General features: G+C 34.9%; 1 protein-coding gene across 6 annotated transcripts in view; it reads left to right on the forward strand.

Annotated features, from left to right (window-relative positions):
- NCOA3 (nuclear receptor coactivator 3) overlaps positions 1 to 15,231 on the forward strand; it is a 105,735-nt gene that overhangs the window by 39,519 nt on the left and 50,985 nt on the right. For 4 of the 6 annotated variants that reach the window (XM_032461315.1, XM_032461320.1, XM_032461321.1 and 1 more), the window contains exon 2: positions 14,467 to 14,548. The exons of the other annotated variants lie outside the window; for them this stretch is intronic. The gene's annotated coding sequence lies outside the window, so the exon portion shown is untranslated. The remainder of the gene's footprint in view (positions 1 to 14,466; positions 14,549 to 15,231) is intronic. 6 annotated transcript variants of the gene reach the window in all.

A 15,231-nucleotide genomic window follows, 5' to 3' on the forward strand; every position in this document is an offset into this window, starting at 1 on the left:
TAAATGAATGTAATCAGTGGCTCAAATGTAGCTAAATATCAGCAATTGGCTTAAGCAGATTGATTTAAATCTGCTTAGAATATTTTTATTATGTTAAGAATTCCCACCTACCATAGACAGAATCTTAGCATACTTGAGGGCGTGCTTCATCAGAAAGGACAAATCACAGCTTTTGGAGTCCTTTCTTAACTGTAAAATGACATACTTCCCTTATAAGTTAATGTATATTGTTACTGTAACTAATTTTATAGTAGTGTAAAAATACAAGTGTTATTGTTATATTTTCTGCTTGTACTCTCCAAGTCTCTTGGTAATGGAAATGGAAATTTTAAATTCTAATGTGAGATTTATTAATATCTTTCTTTTGAAAGCCTGAACATACTTTCCCACTATAGTGCTTGAAAACACTGCCTATGTGCAAACTTTTATATTCCCCAAGGCTTGTGATAAAGTGGTGTTTCCTGCTTATGTGTGTCTGGAAAGATATTAGTGTAATAGACAGCAATACCTTAAGTGCTCATTTGGTACTTACAGGCCTTGTCATTATTAGGAATTGTCAAGGTCAGTATTGGTTTCCTTCTGTGTGAATCTGCCCAGTTACTTCAGGTTAGTGGTGGGAGTAAGGAGCTGCCTTTGAAACTGATTTGAAATACTTTCTTCTCTGACTGATTTTAACTGCGTGGTTGTGGTTTTTGTATTTAATAAGTTAAATTTCTTCTTGGTAAGATAGTTCTGAAGTTTTTGTGTGAATTATTAACAGTCTGTAATTCTGCAGCATGTTTTGGTAACATCCGAAGTTTGTATTTTCCCACTGATTACTAGTCCTCAAAACAAGTTTATTGGAGATTTTTCAGTGGAAAATCAGCAGTTTTTGCCTTGTCAAGGAAGTTTATCTATCACAATATATCTGGCTTGGCATATAGTAGGCATTTGTTAAATGTTTTTGAATTGGTGGGGAAAATTCTTAAATTATTTTTTTATGCAGATGATATTGCAAATACTTAGGACAGGTGTATGAGAATTTTAAAGAAAAATTATCCATTTTGAACTAAATTTAAATTTATTATTGAAGCAAGTTTAAATTTTTGTTGAGAACTAACATGTTTGGATTAATAACCCACAGATTGCATTGTCTTCAATGAAAATTTCACATTACTTTTCCTTTTTGGGAGCTTTGGGTAGCATTATAGAAATGAGCATATGGTATAGAAATTCTGCAGCTGTATTTTTTAAAGTTATACAACTCAATTATAAAAAAAGATAAAACTTGATTACTTAATTTATGTTAGATATTCACTTGAGAACTACAAAGAAATATGCTATTTTATCATGATTGAAAAAAATTAACAGACTTTGTTTTTACAATAGTTTTAGGGTTACAGAAATATTGAACAGATAGTGCAGAGTTCTTATGTACATCCCCACTTCCTGCCCCACTGTTTCCCCTGTTAGCATTTTGCTTTTGTGTGGTACATGATACATTTGTTATAATTAATGTATCAGTATTAATATATTATTATTAACTGAAGTCCATAATTTATATTGATTTACTCTCTGTTTATAGTTCTGTAGTTTCGAAAAATGCATAATGTCGTGTATTCACTATTACAGTATCATACAGAGTAGTTTCACTTGTCTGAAAGTTACTTGTGCTTCACCTATTCATCCTCCTCCCTTCTCCCAAACCCCTGGCAACCACTGGCCTTTCTACTGTTTGTAAAGTTTTGGCTTTTGCAGAATATCATATAGTTGGAATCATACAGTAGGTAGCCTTTTCAGACTGACTTCTTTCCCTTATCAATGTGCATTATGGTTCCTCCATGTTTTTTTTGGCTTGACCATTCATTTCTTTCGATTGCTTAGTAATATTCCATTGCATAGGCAATCGACAGTTTGTCCATTCACTTGTTGAAGGGCATCTTGGTTGCTTCCAGTTTTGAGCAATTAAAAGTAAAGCTGTTATAAACATTTGTATGTAGGTTTTTGTATGGACATATTTTTGAATCAGTTGAGTAAATCCTGTGTGTGAATGTTGGATCATATGGTAAGAGTATGTTTAGCTTTGTAAGAAATTGCCAATTTTCTAAAGTGGCTGTACCATTATGCATTCTCCAAGCAGTAAGAGTTCTTATTGCTCCGTATTCTCACCAGCATTTGTGATTGTCAGTGTTACTCGATTTTAGCCATTCTAATAGATGTGTGGTGGTGTCTCATTTTTGTTTTAATTTATAATTCCCCAGGGGCATGCTATGGAGCACCTTTTCATATGCTTATTTTCCATCTTGTGTCTTCTTTGGTGAGGTACTTTCGCCTTTTTTTAAATTGAGTTGTCTATTTTCTTATGTTTCTTGTTGTTTAAGAGTCCTTTGTATATTTTGGATGCAAGTCCTTTATCGGGTAAATGTTTTGCAAATATTTTCTCAGTTTGTGACTTGTCTTGATTTTTTAAATTTAAATTAAATGAGGTCCAGGAAGTAGGCTTGGTGTTTAGCTTAGTAAGGAGTTAGTATTTCAAGTGGAAAATAAGGTTTAAGATTATTTTATGTGTAAATAAAATATACTCTTGTCACATGATCTTTATTATTTTGTGATTATAAAAGCAAAACAATGTATATTTTCTATATATTTCTGCATTTTGCTTTTAAATGTAATTGTACAGAACTTTTAAAGGCTACTTCTGTTATATAATTACTAAAAGGAATGCTGGTGTGAGCACTTGGTACATAAGCTTTGTCTGCATTTCTAGTATTTCCTTTAGATAGACTTCTGGAAATAGGATCTGGATCAATGATTTTTAAGACTCTTGGTGTGTGTTACCTAATTGTTTTCCTAATCTGTTCTTTTTATATTAAGAAGTTTAACATTTTGTAGAGCTTAAAATTTTTTATTGGCATTTCCTTAAATTTTTATTTAAACGTAGTGATAACACAAAATTATTTTAATCCCATCTCTCAAAAGTACAGTAATGAAGGCCTTCCTTCAGTATAGTCACTCATCGAAGTATGTGTACCTTTCTCTACTTATCCCCAACTAAAAGCAGATAAATCTGTGTAGATTGGTCTCACTCTTTAAAACAATCCTGTTATGTTGCCTGCAAGTTTCTTCCAGTTATTTCATGGACGTCTTTTTAGGTGATTATTTTTGTAGATCTACTTTGTTCTTTTCAATGGTTATATAATATACCATTTTGGAGTGTCCTTTTTAAAACCATTTATCCAGTAATCCAAGAGACGTTATTGAGTTCCTGCCATGTGCCAGTTACTGGTGATAAATATCAATGAAGAGAGCATACTAGAATCTCTCACCTCAAGGAGCTTGCATCAAATTAGAGTTTATATTCCCCTACTGATACTTATTATTTCCCTCCTCCCTTTTTTTGCTCTCCTGTTGGATGCTATATTGAATATTCTTGTACATATCTTTTATATCTTGATGTATTTGTGCTATATTCCTAGCTATGGGCTTGTTAAGCTTAAAGGATACTTGTTTAAGATTACTAACTCTTGCCAGCTGGTATAATTTTATTTCATTGCTTGTATTTTACATTTCCCCAATCCTTGGAAGAGTTGTGCATGTTTTCATGTGTTGGCCATTTGTACTACAGTGATCCTCCTATTTTGATTCTTTGCCCATTTTTCTTCTGATGTTGTCTTTCCTTACTAATTTGTGAGAGCTCCTAAGTATTCTGGGTTTTTATTCCTTGTTTGTTTGTTTATTTATTTACTTATTGATGATTTAAGTGGCTATTCCTTGTCTGTTTATACACTGCAGATGTTTTCTCCCAGTCTGTTATTGACGTTTTAAATCATTTTTTATTTTTTCTTAATCTGGGACTTGAAGAAAAGTTTCAAGATCTCTTCATTCATGTTCTTCAGATGTTAACATTTTTCTATATTTGCTTTCTCCTGTCTTTTAAAAAAATGTATTATTTTTTCTGAACCGTTTGAGAGTAAGTTGCAGATACGAAGCTTCTTTACTCCTGAATACTTTAGTGTAGAGAATTCCTCAAAACAAGGACTTCTTTTATATTATCACACTAAAATTATAAAAATCACAAAATTATTGTTGACAAAATATTCTGTAGATCTTATTTAAATTTCACCAGTTGTCCCTTTAGAGGGGAGGAAAATCCAAATTACATGCACTGTAGTCCTTTGTTTTGTCTCTTCAGTCTTTAATCTGGAACAGTTTCTGCTCTTTAGTTTCATGACATTTATATTTCTGAGGACTGTAGATGAATTATGTTAGGGAAGTCTCTCAGTTTGTATTTGTATAGTGTTTGCTCATGTTTAGATTCAGGTTCTCCCCTTTTGGAGGAGGAATACGATGGACGCGATGAGTTCTCAGTCCATCTAACCAGATTATTCCCGTCATTGATAATGTTAACACTGACCATTTGGTAGAGGCATGTCTGCTTTTTCCATTGTAAGATTACTTGTTGGGAGATTCTGTGAAGTTTGCTGTGGGGTTTAGCGGCTTTGAGTGTGTTATTATGGAAATATCCTATTACTCCTTCAACTTAAACCCACTAGTTTTAGCTTCCATTGGTGATTGTTGCCTCCTGAATGAATACTATGATTTTGCCAAATGGTGATTTTCTAGTTCCATCATTCCTTCTATATTTATTAGTTGGCTTTCTACTGTAAGGAAGAGCCTTCCCTTTATATATATATTTTTACATTTATTGTGGATTTATGAATTATTCAGTAGATTGTAATTCTTGACCATTATTATCTTGGTGCTTAGATTGTCCCAGATTTGTCCAGTTGGTGTTTAACTTTGATTACGGGTTTTTTAAAATTTTTTTATATGGAATCTACAAATATGTGCTAATTTTTAACACATTTGAATGTATTGATTTCTTTAGACGTCTGGATTTTGTGTCGTACATACGGAAAACCCTTCTTGCCTAAACTCTGATTTCCCACTGTTCATATCTGAGTCCCAGGTTTTCTAACCTTTGCTGCTTGCCTTCTGAACATTCCATTTCTTCTAAGCACTGCACTGGGGAGTGGCTGAGAATAGAGAAAAAAGGTAGAGAGAAGCCCAAATGGTTGCTATGCATAGTGAAAAACAACCATTAAGACACAAAGCTTGTTTTAAGAAAAAAGAAAAATCAAACTACAGAAATTGAAATCCTGAAGTGTATTCAAATTCCTCTTTTCAAGCAGTGTGCTAACTGTATTTAATCTTAATGATTCAGGACATTAGGAGCATTATTATTACTTTTTTCTTTTTTTTTTTTTTGGCTGTGGGTAACATCTTTTGTATCCCCTGAATTAAAAATTAGGCTGAATGACTTGAGTCTAGACCACTTTAATTTTAAGAGTTTTTGTGTTTTGTTTTTTATTTTGTTGCTTTTCTCTATTTTCCTTCTCTATTGTTTGCTAGCCAGTTAGCTGTACTTTCTTGCTGTTATTAATGCTTTTATTGCTTCTAATAGTCTCTCCCTTCTAGTTTGCTGTGAGTGTGGGAAGCCAGGTTACCCACAGTTCTAATAAGTTGGGCTTAAACGACAAACTCATGTGAGGCCTTGTCATGATTTTGCACTTTAGACATGGCTTTTCCTGACAGTGTTGGTGACAGCGAGAATCTCAGTCATTCAGTCGTCGTAACTGCCCTTTAAGATAGATATGGCAAGAGATGTTATCTCTAATTTATAGAGAAGAAATGGGTGGTGGTAGTAACATAGTAATTAGGAGAGCTGGAATTTGAATCTTTTTTCTCTCTAAATCTATTGAATAATCATTGCTTTTAGTAATATTCCTTTGTGCCATCCATACCTAATAATACATTCTAGAAAGCTATGTCGTATACTGGCTTTAAATACGGTTCTTTAATTGATTTTATTAAGCATAAGTTTTAAAATGAAGCACGCTACTAGCACATAATTTTCACGTTCCCATTAGTCTGCAGTGTGGGTCCCAGACCAGAAGTGGGATGAAGATTGAGAATGTTGAACTTAATGATAATAAAATAGATACTTGATAAGTATTAATTTCATTATCTATCAGTACTATTATATACAGTGCTATCTGCCTGGAACCCTCTTAGCACGGTTGGTTCCTGTGAGCTCTCAGGTTAAATGTTGCATCTTTAGAGCGCCCTTCCCTGACCTGAAATTACTTCCCTCTTCCTACGTCCCTTCTCTTCTATATCCTATTTATTTTTTTTATGGTACTTAGTCACTTTCTAGAAATATCTTGTGTATATGTTTGGTAACATCCAGAAAAATGTAACCTCTGTGATTTCAACCATTGTCCATCCTTAGGGCTTACCTTATCTGAAAACTAAGTGCTTAAGTCTTCCTTTGCCACCCCCATATCATATCTGGATATGATACATATGATCATATCATATCTGGAATATGATACGGTTTTCAGCAAACATTGTGAAATGACTGTAATGACCGTATTCGTCTTTTCACTTGAGAGGTATGGTTGAGGCTTGTAGTCTAATGTGCTTTTCAAACAGTAAGCATATAGCATAGTTCTATTATTGCTGATTAATAATACCATTTTATATGGTATACTACTTTCTATTTTTTTAAACAGAAATGTTCAATTATGGGATAGCCAGTCCATCCAGTTTGAAGCTGTAGAAAATAATTACTGGAATTTTTTTTTTTTTTTGAAACACTCTGTGACTCTTAAAGAGTGATTCTCAGACTTACGTCTATGAAGTACTCTGACAGAGCAAGGAGACATGCAGGCCAATATTTTGTTTGCTTTTATTTTATAGTCAGTATTTCCTTTTAGGTTCTATTTTTGTCACAGAAGCTGCATTAGTACAGGAAGAAGACTAGGCAGTTAGCTGCTGTACCCCCAGTTTGGTTTGTCTAGTTTGCCAAGTGAGGAACACATTGGGTGCTTGGATAAAACCAGGGGAGAAGAATGATTTAGTTGGAGATGTGAGGGAAGAATTGCACCCTGGTATGTGGCAAGAAGCTAGCTGCCTACTGTTTAACTCTATGTCTTGTTCCCAGTTATTTTTAGAATAACGCATTTGATGGAAAAAAAGTATAGAGGATAGGAGAAAATGAGGAAAAATTTATTCCCTCTCAGTGTTTCATAAGGTGTCCTGGAGAGGAGTATAAATAACTAATTTTAAACTTTGTCCATTTTAAGAGTTTGTTCCATCTCAAAGGCATGTGACTAGGTCTTGTTGAATTCCTGAATGCCTTTCTTTGCCATGCCCAGCTACTAGATTCTCTAAATTCAAGACTTCTCAAAGTAACTTTAGCTTAGTTGCCTTCCTTTTCCTAAGGTGATATAAGAAGCCCCTTTATATATACGTAAAACCCTGTGCACATTAAATAATAGCCCTTTCCTGCCAGTCATTGGAAGGTAAAAAATTTAAAAAAGAAAATCAAGCCATATCAGTTTGTTTGCACTTGAGCATCTAATATCTGGTTTTTTTTTTTTTTTTTCTGTTATTGAAGTTACTGAACCAAAACTTCAATCAGAGTGAAAGGATGGGGAGTATAAGGGAAGGATAAAATTCTCAACTTACGTAGAAAATAGAAATATAATGGCTTTGAACACGTTGACAATTAAAGGCCAAATTTTGTGTTTATTATACAACAGTTAGAAGCACATTGCTGATTATGTATCTCTGGAATATCATGGTTTAAGCATAACTCCCATTTGGTAGGTAGGAGGAATGAGGCACACAAAATCAGTCTAATTTACCCAAGGTTACGTAAAGACAGTTATAAGGGGCATGTAGATTTCCTGACTCTACCTAATATTTTAAGCGGTTAGTTGACATTTTATAGAACCTCAGAGAGGACAGGTGAAGTACTTAGTATGGTTTTCTAGCTGTACATAATAATTGCTCAGTTAAATCTTGCCGTTATTAAATTTTCAGGGAGGTTTGTTCTGGTTGCTGATAATGCATATCTTGATGATATGTTTGGGCACAGAGATACATTTGTATTAATGTTGATAAGAAGAAAATTGTATTTCAGTACGAAACTTCTGCAAATATTTCACAATATATAGGCTTTTGTGTTTTGGATTTCTGCTTTCATGACTTTTAGGCCATGTTTGGTTTTAGATAAGATAAATTTGAATCTCTGATTTCATTTTCTTTAGGGGTCTGTTTCTACCTTTGTAGGCAGTTTGCATAGCAAGTACAGGTTGTACTGTGTAGAATGCTAAGTTTACTTCAGTGTCTGGTATTAGATGATTTGTATAGTATTAAGTGAAATGTTTTAATGTATAGAAGATGCTTTTGATATACTTTTGACATGAGTATTATATATACTGATTAACTTTCTGCTTTTAAATGTTAAGGAGTGGGAATATTTTAATCTTTATATGCCAGGAGTTCTGGGATCTTCCAGTTCCCCTCTCCTTTTATAGCTGCTGGTGGAGATGGAAGCCTATTGCAGTGTTAATAAATGCCATCACCCATTCCCTTCCCCCAGCCTTACGCAGGAGCCTAGTTTGCCTGCAGCTGCAATGGTAGGCATCTTTCAGGAAGTGACCTTGGCTTGTATTAATCAAATTCAGAACACACAAAAAGCTTCTTGCTAACATGCTGACTTGATGTAAAATTTTATCGCATCCATTTTCTTTCAAAATGAGGCCATCTTGTAAAAAGAAGATATACAGAAGACTCTTCTAATTTAATACTAAAAAAGCTTCTGCAAGCCATGTTTAAAGAAAAAAAACATAGATTTTAAAAGTGTAGACTTTTTATAGACAAACATGCATAAACTTAAATCATGAAGGTTTGGGAGTTACTAGAAAATTACTTGTTTTAACGCTGAATTAAAAAAAGACCCTGTATTAGCATCAAGTTTATTTACTATCTTAACAACTACATTAAATTGCTATGGAAAATTTATACACTAGGAATGTATTTTGGGGCCCTTTAGCTTTTATATATTATAAGTAAAATACTTTTGTATATTGGTTATCTTTGGGTGTTCAGAAATAACTGTGGTGTCTTACTTTGCTGGTTTGGGTAAGAAAACTAATATCCTACATGAAATCATTTGCTTAGGTAGTGGTAATACCTACAGGGGCTTCTAAATATGACTTAAATTTAAGTCGGACTGCTAAAATTAGTGAGAAATATTGCTAACTATAAATTATCACATCCGTTTATTTGGTATTTAACTGATCATTATGATAGAGCAGTTAATGTTGCTGTTTCACTTTTATCATGTAATGCTTCAAAGAAATCTAGTTTTTATGTGTAGGATAGTTAAGGTATGTATCTTACAGATCTTCATTTTAACCTTGCTCAGTGTTAAATGTAGAATGTTGGAAAACGAGTATTTTTTGGATTAGTTTATTGATGTTTTCTGAATTTGGGGGAAATTTACATAAAAATGAATTAGCAGCTGTGCTATTGCCTAGGGGTTCACTCTTGAGTTTGTGGTATACAGGAATCACTTCTGGGTACTGAAGTGTTTTGGAGGAGAAATATAGGAAAAGAGAGCTTAAACCTTCGGGGCTGTACCTGCATTTTGGTTGATGTACAGTGTGAAAAGTACATATATGTTGCATGTTTATATTAATGATTTGGAGAAGAGGTGCGGAATGTATGCAAATAAAAATTTGGGGTTAGATAAATACTTTAATTAAATGTCTTCAATATCTGAGTTATTTTTAAAGCATTTATTGGAAATACAACCAGCATTATCTTTATTGTATTGTAAATTGTTCTTAGAATTTTGCAACCTCATGGAGATAAATCTCTTTTTAACCTGCCTAAGTTCACTCTTTGTCTTGATATCAGCATTAGTGACTGGTTTGTTAGATACTACAGGATAAAGAAACTGATTTCAAGGAGAATTCCTCAATTATTTTTACCCTCAAATACCAGTTTAAAGTGTATAGTCTTAAATAAAATTGTCACCTTGAACTTTAAATGTTCTTTGCCTCTCTCCTGCGGCTACTACTCCGCGGCCCCCCCTCTCCTTCCAAAAAAAGAGGGAAAAGAGGAAGCCTTACAAGAAAGGGAATATATGCAGAGAAGGAATCCTGGTAGCCAATGAGTTAATGTTCATTTGCAGCCTGAGGGGTCAGCGTGCAGTCTCCGTTTCCTGATTGGCTGCTAAAAGGTGAAATTGAAACCACTGTAAACTTTTGACCCTGTAGCAATTCTTGTGGAACGCCTTCCACTGGTGGAGCCCAGAGCTTCAACTCACCTCTCCACCCAGCCCCTCCCACCCCCTTTCCTGTATTTATTTTGTGTGATCGTGCAGCACTGCATGCAGTTTTTCCAAGAGAGGGGGGAGAGGGAGGCTGAACAAGCACCAGCAAGCGGCTGGCTTCATGCCTGTTTTAGCAACCATGTCATTACTAACTACAACTCAGCCAGAGATATGGGGCCTGTTAATAAACTGGTCTGCTAACTGGATTTTTTAGTTTTCTCCTTAATCTCAAGGTAATTTAAAAATTGCAGAATGGTAATATTTACCGCCATTGTTCATCAGTGAATAGTATCGTTGTGTAAGCAAAATGTATGGCATAATTTCCTGAATATGTTGAGTTAAAAATAGCTTTCATTTTCAGCAACCTGTATATATCCCATTAATGCTTCCTATATCTCTTGTAATTTTTACACAAATGGCTAACGTTTTACAAAAGTTTTTCCTTCTTTGCCTTTGTTTTTTGTTACAGAGAAGCTCTAATGGTATTTTGGTTCTAACTATGGAAAATAATTGCAGAAATTATCTGTACATTAAAATTTTTTTTCCCCTTGGCTGAGGTAAAGGGTTTTGGATTTGTCTTGCATTCACATTTAAATAGTGCTTTACAGTTGTCACAGCAATCCTGTGAAAGGCAGGGCTTTCCTCTCCTTTAATACTGTTGTCAGACTGTGTCTTTGACTTCTGGTCTTCCTTGTATCCCTGGAGTCTGGTGCAGTGTAGCATTTTGAAGCTCAGCAAATGCTTACTGAACGAAACGTAATCTTCATTTTGGAAACTCTAGTGGCTATTTGTGCCTGCTTCTTTCCTAATTAATGGCAGAAAACATAATCTGTTTATAGTTCTGAGTGACAGTGCACCACCTGGCATCTAATAGGTGCACAGCAAATTTAATGCTTTTTACAAGGTCAGCTCAAGAATCTGGACTTCCAAAACCTAGGTTTTCTCAAACTAAGGCTTCTATTTTAACTGCATTATTTAAATTTTCAGGTTGACTCCACGTAGAACTAAATATTTATTAAAATTTATTAAATGACTGTAGAATAAGTTATATAAATCATCTTGGTCCATTCTTGTTTATATCATAGGATAGATGGTAATGCATGGTTTTTTTTTTTTTAAACTCTGTCCTTACGTTACTATACAAATATATGCTGGAATTTTAAATTCTTGCCCCCCTTGTCAGAAGGATTATGGTATTTTAGAAAGTTTGTCATCATTGTATTGCCAGTGTTCTCTTGGATACCAAATACATTTTTACTTGTTTCCTTGAACACGTGATAATGGACTAAATAGTAAATTGTGAAAAAAATATTTTTTTACTGAGTTAAGTTTACACAGCTTTAAAAACAGTGGCACCTTTGTTGAAATTTTTATGTGATACTATACTTATATCTTTTTCTCCCCTTTCAGTATAGCTACGGATTGGCTGCATTTGAATGTTGCAAGTAAAATCTGTTATTACAGTTTTGACAAAGGGTGTATTTATCACTTGATAAATAATCTCAATTGCAAAAAAATCTTGAATTTGATTTGCACCAATATTATGTAAACTTTGAGTAACCTAACATTTAATTGGTGCGCAAACTTAATTCTGTAGTGCTTTGAAGATGAGCAGGCAACAGCTGGCTTTTCCCAAAGATGGTGATTCCCCATTGCTCCATGATTTTAGGGAACTGAGGAGGGAGTTCCTGGGAGCATCGCCGGCAGCTGCATGGGGAGAACAATGAGTGTAATATGATTAATAGTAGAGTTCTTGCTCCCTTCCATGTTCAACAGCAAAAGAAAAACACGTTTATAACATTCAGTGGCCTCTCTTTGTCCAGTTGGTGTCTCCAAGCTTCAGCGTTGTATAGTTTGGACTTTCCTCTTTGTCAACTCCCCTCCCCCAGTTTGATTCTTTGTTCTGGCCTCTAGGCACATCTCAGACTAGCTGTTAACAAAGCTCAGTTTGATCTTCCCCAAGCCCCTAGTAGCTTTCTAGTGATGCAGGTCTTGTTGTTCCTGCCCCTCTGCCCCAACCCCTTCCCCCCATATCTAATATTCTGGGGATGTGTCTTTTGATTTTTATGTTGGCATAACCTGATTTTGTATGTGTGATTGACTAAAGTCCAGATTATGAAAAGGGATAAAGATGAAGGTCAAAAATAGTCTCAGGAAATCTGTTATGACTTGCTTTTACAGAATCTTGGTTCTACACAGGGGCACTGCAGTTTCCCTACAGTTCCACACTTTACAGGATCCTGGCATAGGGTACTTTTTAGACCACCTACCTTTGCAGGTTCTTGAAAGTCAGTCATTTTGATTATTTGAGCTTCTGTCTAATTCAGCTACACACTTCTTGGGAGAAGAGAGTTTTATAGATGGTTTTCCTTCGTATCCTGGGGGTTTTGGGGTACAAATTGTCTAGGTCAGCATTCTTTTGGATAGTTCCCACCAGCAGTACAATAATACTAGAGTATTAATGGAGATTCTCTTGCTAATTTTCCAAATTAGGCAGCAGTACTTGTTTCCTGGGTCAGTCATTAGGGTACTAGGTACAGTCTGACTTAAATTCCTTTCCTGCCCACCCTCTTGTTCTCTAGGTACTAATGCCACCCCCAGACCCCCCCCCACCCCCCGGAAAAGGAGCAACAACAAGAGAACCATTTCTGAAGTGAAACTTAATTTAAAATTAGGGCCAGAAAATCTTGGATTTTCTTCACAGTAGTTCTGCCTACCTTTTCCCTCTTTACTGTTCTCTAATTAGAAAGAAAAATTCAAGTTATAAAGCATTGAATTGATTTAAAAACTTAAACTAATGATTGTGTTTTTTAATTTCAGTGTACTTGGAAATTCTTGCAACATGTGTCAGTCTTGTTTGGCTAGTAACTGTTTTTATTTATTGAGCATTTATGTACTAGATACTAATAAGTAATTTAAGCATTTTCACGTAATCTTCTCAAGAGGCTTACTAGATGCGATCCCCATTTTAAGATGAGACTCTTTAAGATGAGGCTCAAAGATGTCTTAAGGGATACCTAACGAGGAAGTGAAAGAGCTAGCAGTTGATTCTAGATCGGGTGGACTCCAAAGCGTTTGCTCTTTATAACCATTATGCTAACCACTAGCGATACTACTGTGGATTGGAAAATGTAGTTTAAGAGCCAGCTTACCTTTGGCATGTATCTTTATAAGCTGGAGACAATACTGTGATTATCGATAGACATGTTACTAGATGTATGAGCTCTTTTTATAACTTGAGTTGCATGACACTGATAGACTGATACCTGCTTTTCCCTTTTTCAGCCACATATGATGTGCTTTCTATCCCTCCATCCTCAAACCCCTCCCCACTGTCTTCTCACCTTTAATTTGGGTTTCAGAAATGCAGCAGACCCTTCATATCATGTAGCTAGATTGTGGTAGGTTGTCCCCTATCTACTGCATACCCTGACTGTGATGTGTTTGTTACTTGGAACTTGTGAATATATCATTTTTCCTTTCATCCTTTTCCTAACCTGCTGATTCCAGTGTGACTCCTATTAACTTCAGGGTATAGTTATGGTTGTTGTCTTGATATAGATACCTCTAGAATTAGCAGTAGTGAGACTGTTGCTTTATTGTTACATTTGGAAAATCGTAAGGTGAGGGTGAATGTTTTTATTGGCTCACTTTTCTGTTGCACTGGAGCCTGCTCCACATTTCCCCAAGTACAAAAGCCTGCTGTTCTATATGTTCGTGTATTTTATTGCAGATTATTTTGAAGAACTGCCTCTCATTTCCCTGTGTCCCATTTAAAATTATTTTTTGTTGGTGACTCAAATGATGCAGCCTGTCCTAGAGGGGAAGAAAATATCCAGGACTCTTTTTTCCCCCTTTCTTCTTGCTTGCTTTATCCATCCATCTGGTGGGTATGTGTCTTTTTTGGACTTGGGTATTTAAGCATTAGCTTCTGACAGGATATTCATATAGTTTTAAATTACCCATCTGGTTTGATCACTTTTCAGAATTTGGAGCTGGTCTCCTTCATCCCCACTTTGCATTATCCATGTTTACACACTGTGACAGAATATATTGTGTAGTCAATGACTGATTTTTCTAAGCAGAAGTAGTAATATATGGCAAAATAAGGCATCAGCTCAAATTTGTAGGAAGAGGCCTCATACTTGATAGCTTCTTGTTGTTACTGTTCATTTCATATGTCCAGGGAAGGGAAAGATGGGAAAAGTTAATTTGTGTGTGACTAATAATCATATTTATATTAAGAAAAAGCAATAAAAGTCAACACCCTTTTTATTTTATTTTTTTGTTCTCAGGATCAAAATACTTGCTGAACAGTGGAGTCAGAGACCAATAAAAATAAACTCCCACTTGAACGTCATTTGACTGGTTAGCCAGGTAATTCAGCTTTACTTTGACTGGATCCTTTGTAATTTTCTGACTTCAGCCTTTTCTTTGATTTACGATTTAATCCTAAACTTGTTTTGTACAACGTGTTTTCCTCTTTAATGATAACATTAGTTGAATGGATAAAGGGTCTTGGAATGAGTGATTATGTATGTAGATTCTATTTACAAACGTAACTTTTTTGGGAATGATCAGAACTGTTTGTTACAGTTCAATATAAGACGCTACCACCCAACCACTTTTTCCTTCATATGAATATTTGCATGGCATTTAGTCAGAATCTGAATTAGCCTCACCTATTTTGATTATTTCATCTTGTAAAGATTAGTTTCCCCAGATGGCTTTTGCTGCTGGCATATAACATTTCGTCTAACTACTCTCCTAACTTTTATTACTGCATCAGAATAGGAAAAATGAGAATAGAACAAATTATCTAATGGCTGAGAAAGTGGTTTTGCTTTGCTTAGTTACATTGCTTTTTGTGACTAACACCATCATTTTCTTGGTTAGCTAGGTTCGAAATCTGAGTTGTCTTTGAATCTTATTCTCCTTGATACATTTGGTAAACAGCCCTTATCTGGTTTTCTATTTTCATGTCTTCAGTATTTGTTCAACTTTCTGTTACTAATCTTAACTTCCTAGGCCAGGACCCCATCATTTCATGCTTGTGTTTG

Source organism: Camelus ferus, chromosome 19 (genome assembly GCF_009834535.1).
Source record: "Camelus ferus isolate YT-003-E chromosome 19, BCGSAC_Cfer_1.0, whole genome shotgun sequence".
Lineage (NCBI taxonomy): Eukaryota > Metazoa > Chordata > Mammalia > Artiodactyla > Camelidae > Camelus > Camelus ferus.